This window comes from Callithrix jacchus, chromosome 6, assembly GCF_049354715.1.
Source record: "Callithrix jacchus isolate 240 chromosome 6, calJac240_pri, whole genome shotgun sequence".
NCBI classification, from domain to species: domain Eukaryota; kingdom Metazoa; phylum Chordata; class Mammalia; order Primates; family Cebidae; genus Callithrix; species Callithrix jacchus.
This window is the reverse complement of record NC_133507.1, coordinates 160921253-160925990: the sequence shown is the minus strand read 5'-3', so window position 1 is coordinate 160925990 and position 4738 is coordinate 160921253. Positions and strand designations below refer to the sequence as shown.

The following is a 4738-nucleotide window of genomic DNA, read 5'->3' as shown; positions in this document are numbered from 1 at the left end:
CACGGCAGGGACGACTTTCTCTTGAGACTTCAGCTCCCCATCCTCCAACTGGCTCTCCTGTTGTGAGGGTGGGAGCTCTGGAAACCCATCAGAGGGGCCCCGGGCCTTGGCCGACCGGCCCAACGACCCCTTCCTGCCACACAGGCCTCAGCCGGCAGCTTTGGAACCCAGGCCCTCAGGGACCTGGGAGTCCCAGTTCTGAGTCCTCCAGACATTGGTAATATGGAAACTTCACTCTCAGAGATCACACACAGACTCGCTCACACGTACACACAGGTGTACGCACAGACCCATGGCTCCCTCCTGGCTGCAAGGGCTGGCCCTGAGCAGTCCAGCAGCCCAGCGAGGGGTCGGCAGTGTCGCTGCAACACCCGCGTGGTTTCATCAGAGACTCTATGGAAGGGAAGGGCTCACGAGCCATCCAGGCACTCCTGGGTTTTGTCGGGGCTGCTGTCTGGACGGTGGACAGTGGAGGACAGCCCAGCATTTTCTCGAGGAGTGAACGTCCTCCACATACCATTTGTTGGTTTCCCTCACTAGGGGCAGGGTGAGATGGCTGAATTCACAAGACTCTACTGTAAACATGCCTCCTAGAGCCCCTCGCCTGGCTCCCTGCTCCCCGCCTTACCCCACCCCTCACTCAGGACCAGCCCAAACTTCCCTGGCATCAGCATGAGCCCTGCAAGCTCCTTCCTGGGATGGCTGGGAGGTGGGAGAATCTTCAGTGTTCCTCCTCACATGAGGAGCTGCCTGCAGACCTTAGGGATGAGCTCAGAAAAGTTCCCCACCGAGGAGGAGGCTGATGGGATGGCCGGGGAGCAGTAGAGACCTGCAGGATGGCTGCAATGGGGCAGGCCTGTGCTCAGCAGGCACCCGACGAATGGGAGCTAAGCTTCTCCCAAATCCAACTCGCAGCCAGGGCTCCCTGACTTCACCCAGATGGGCCAAGTGTGCTGGGGACTAGGAGGAATCTACAGAGCAGGGAAGCCATTGTCAGTCCACTCACTGAGACAGTGGTGCTGCCAGGCTGCAATGGCAGGGTGACTGCACCAAAGAGGAGCCAGCAAGGGGTAGTTGGCACTCCTCCAGCCCTAGCCCGGAGGTGCCACCCAGCTGGCACAAATGCCCAGACCCCCACAAGGTGAAGGCGCCAGCATGGAGGGCAGGCCCAGCAGACATTTCCCATAGCGTGTCTTACACCCGGTCCACAGTGGAGACTTCCAAGTGCCCAGTGTCCGGGGAACAGAAGAGCGAGTGCCTGGAGCTGAGACACAGACTTGGCCCTGGGGAGGCCAGCGCGGTGAACTGGCACCTGACTTCAGAACCCCACGACCTCGGGCCACGTTCTTCTCGTCACCCCTCCTCCCTGCGGGGCTGTTTCCGTTGGCCTCTGTCGCTTTCTTCTCTTTTCCTCTTTTCTTTTACTTCCTAGGCATTGCGTAGATAGTTTTCCTACACTGCGCATCTGATGATGCTAATTTCTTAAGTGCTGGGGTTACGCATCTGCTGGATTCCGTGCTTTTTCTTTCCCTTCATTCTGACTACAGCTCATTTTAGGTGACTTCTTTGCATGTTTTCTGGCTTGTGATTACGAGTTCAGCTTCAGCCCAAGTGAATCTGCAGGAACCCAGAGACCTGAAATCACAGGTCCACCTCTCAAAGAGGCTGCCCAGTGGGCTCGTCTGGGGCCACGGGCACTGCCCACGCTGTAGTCTCCGCTGAGTCCTGGTTTGGCACAGGAACTTCAGGCCTAAAATGTCATTTCTCAGGCCTGGGGCTCCTTCGGCATTTCCAAAGGGCAACCACAGGTGTCTTATTTCCCTTTCTTGTCTCAACTGACTGCTCATTTTTCTCTTTTCTTCAGACACTCACTCACTTCACTGCAACTCCAGCAATGTTTGAAAAGCATTTTTCATCGTTCGTCCAGGACCCAATTGCATGGTAATAGATCAGCACATTTCAGGGCAGAGGTGAAGCCCACTGCTCCCTCATAAAGAGACCCTGATTCCTTATCTGTGTCATTCAGCATCTCCCACTCTTCTGTGGATGAAGCACTTTTTAGATCTCTAAGATCCACAGAGTCAGACTCTGGTTGGAGCTCCTGCCATTAACAATTTCAGAACAAACTTGGGGAGTGTCCCTCTGGGCATTATCCAGAGCTCGGAGACAAAGCACAGGTGTGGAGTCCCCCGTGTGCCCGGCCCCCCCAGCCCAGAGTGGGGAATGCAGTACAGGGCAGCTGCTCTGCTCTGCCTCCCGTCCTGACAACGTCCCCTGCATCCTGCACTTGCCTGTTTCTCTAAGACACACAAGAGCAGCAACCTCAGCGTGACACCCCTGCCCACCGACCTAAACGAGGAACTTCAGTAAAAGTAGCAAATAGGCCTTTCTCCACCACTAGGACTTGGCTGTGTCCCCACCCAAATCTCACCTGGAATTATAAAAATTCCCACTGGTCAACAGCAGGGCCAGGTGTTGATAATTGAATCACGGAGGCAGGTTCCCCCATTCTGTTCTCATGGTAGTAAGTCTCTTGAGATCTGATGGTTTTATAACTGGGAGTTTCCCTGCACAAGCGCTCTTGCCTGCTGCCATGTAAGATGTGACTTGGCTCCTCATTCACTTTCCACCACGATTGTGAAGCGTCCCCAGCCTTGTGGAACTGTAAGTCCATTAAACCTCTTTGTAAATTACCAAGTCTTGGGTATGTCTTTATTAGCAGTCTGAAAACAGACTAATACACACCCACCCAAGGTTTAAAAGGCCTGCAGAGCAGAGCCTTCATCCTCTTTAAACAAACATTAGCCTTAGCCACATCTGCTTCAGAAAAGAGGCCTCTGCACTGCTGTGCTCAGTCACGCTGCAGGACCCGTGACGGGGCTGATGGAGCAGAGTCACCAGGACAGGTACACCTCAGGGCTTCCTTAAGGCCCAGCACAGCCCATGCCCGCTGCAGGGCCCGAGACGGGGCTGATGGAGCAGAGTCACCAGGACAGGTACACCTCAGGGCTTCCTTAAGGCCCAGCACAGCCCATGCCCGCTGCAGGGCCCGAGACGGGGCTGATGGAGCAGAGTCACCAGGACAGGTACACCTCAGGGCTTCCTTAAGGCCCAGCACAGCCCATGCCCGCTGCAGGGCCCGAGACGGGGCTGATGGAGCAGAGTCACCAGGACAGGTACACCTTAGGGCTTCCTTAAGGCCCAGCACAGCCCATGCCCGCTGCAGGGCCCGAGACGGGGCTGATGGAGCAGAGTCACCAGGACAGGTACACCTCAGGGCTTCCTTAAGGCCCAGCACAGCCCATGCCCGCTGCAGGGCCCGAGACGGGGCTGATGGAGCAGAGTCACCAGGACAGGTACACCTCAGGGCTTCCTTAAGGCCCAGCACAGCCCATGCCCGCTGCAGGGCCAGCACGTCTTTGCTCAGTGCCGGATGCATGCGTCCTGCTTCCCTGGAACACCCCTCACCTCTGGTCAGCAGCGTTCAAGGTCAGGCATAGCAGGGCCTGAGTTCAGGTCTCAAGCCTGGGCCACAGGGGACCAAGCCTCGCCCAGAACATTGCAGATCTCAAGGTCAAGTGTGCTACTTGGATTCTAAGCCCAAAAGCCCAAAGCCACACCTTCTGCCAGTGAAGCCCTCTCACTGTGTGTTCTGCCTCCTCACCCCATCACCTTCTCTTAGTTCTCAAAGTTCCTTACTCCTGGGACTGAGGGCCCTTGAGAGGGCTCAGTACTAAGAGCACCTCTTCCCCACGCGGGCTCAGAACCAGTTGGATATGAGATAAAGAATCAAACACATGGAACCCAAGTTATCACTTCCTCCTAATAAATGCCAAGGTGAGAGACTTAGCTTAGTGTGGGGGCCAAATAACCTTGCTCACTGAACCCAGAGTCAGAGCCTCCTCCTCAGGGGTGCAGGGCCGGACCAGGCAGACATGCCAGCAGCACGCTGAGTGGCACAGGACCCTTCCAGAGCACAGCATCTCTGCAATCGGACGGTACCCAAGAGAAGCGTGTGACAGTAGACTCAGTGACGCACACGCCCTCGCAATGTGGATGGGCCTCATCCAACCCATTGAAGTCCTGAGTAGAACGAAAAGGTGGCGTCAGAACTCTCCGGCTGCCTGCCTGCTGGAGCTGGAACACTCACCTGCTCTCAGGCTGGAGCTGTGCTGGCATCGGCCCTCGAGGATCTTGGGCCTCCAGACTCTGCCTAGGGCGGAAGCACAGGCTCTCCTGGCTCTCCAGCTTGCAGACGACCGGGTGTGGGACCCTCCGCCTCTGTAATCATGCAAGCCCATTCCATTTCTTATAGCAATGTATCTCTAACTCCATTTCTCTGGAGAAGCTTGACTAATATGGGAGAGAGGGAAGAGGGTGTGGGCCTGTGGAGTGCCCCATACCAGGCCCTGGCTCCCAGCACAGCCCCAGGCAGGGATGGGGATATAGCTCAAGACCAGGGGTGCTTAGGGAAAATCCAAGTGTGAAAACCTGAGAGGTTAGAGAGTTACCTCATTTTCTACCCATAACTGCACCATGAAATAAACATTTCATTTCTAGAGTCGAGAACTCTGAATTCCAAGGCCACATCCACCCATTCCTAGGTGGGCTGCTCGTGTGTCTGGCCGGGCGGTGACATGGGGGAATTTCACCAGGTCTCAGAGCTCAGGCTTCCAGCTCTGCTCCTCTGACCCGTCAGAGCCCAGGTGCCTGTGATGGGATTTCAGGACCTTTCTCC

The 4738-nt window shown here is 56.1% G+C and overlaps 1 long non-coding RNA gene across 1 annotated transcript; it reads right to left on the bottom strand.

The window, feature by feature from the left end:
- Nucleotides 1–3812: 3812 nt before the first annotated feature.
- LINC02991 (long intergenic non-protein coding RNA 2991) lies at nt 3813–4306 on the bottom strand. The gene has a single exon (XR_008482346.2). It is a non-coding gene; the product is annotated as a long intergenic non-protein coding RNA 2991 (long non-coding RNA).
- Between the last annotated feature and the right edge of the window lie 432 nt (nt 4307–4738).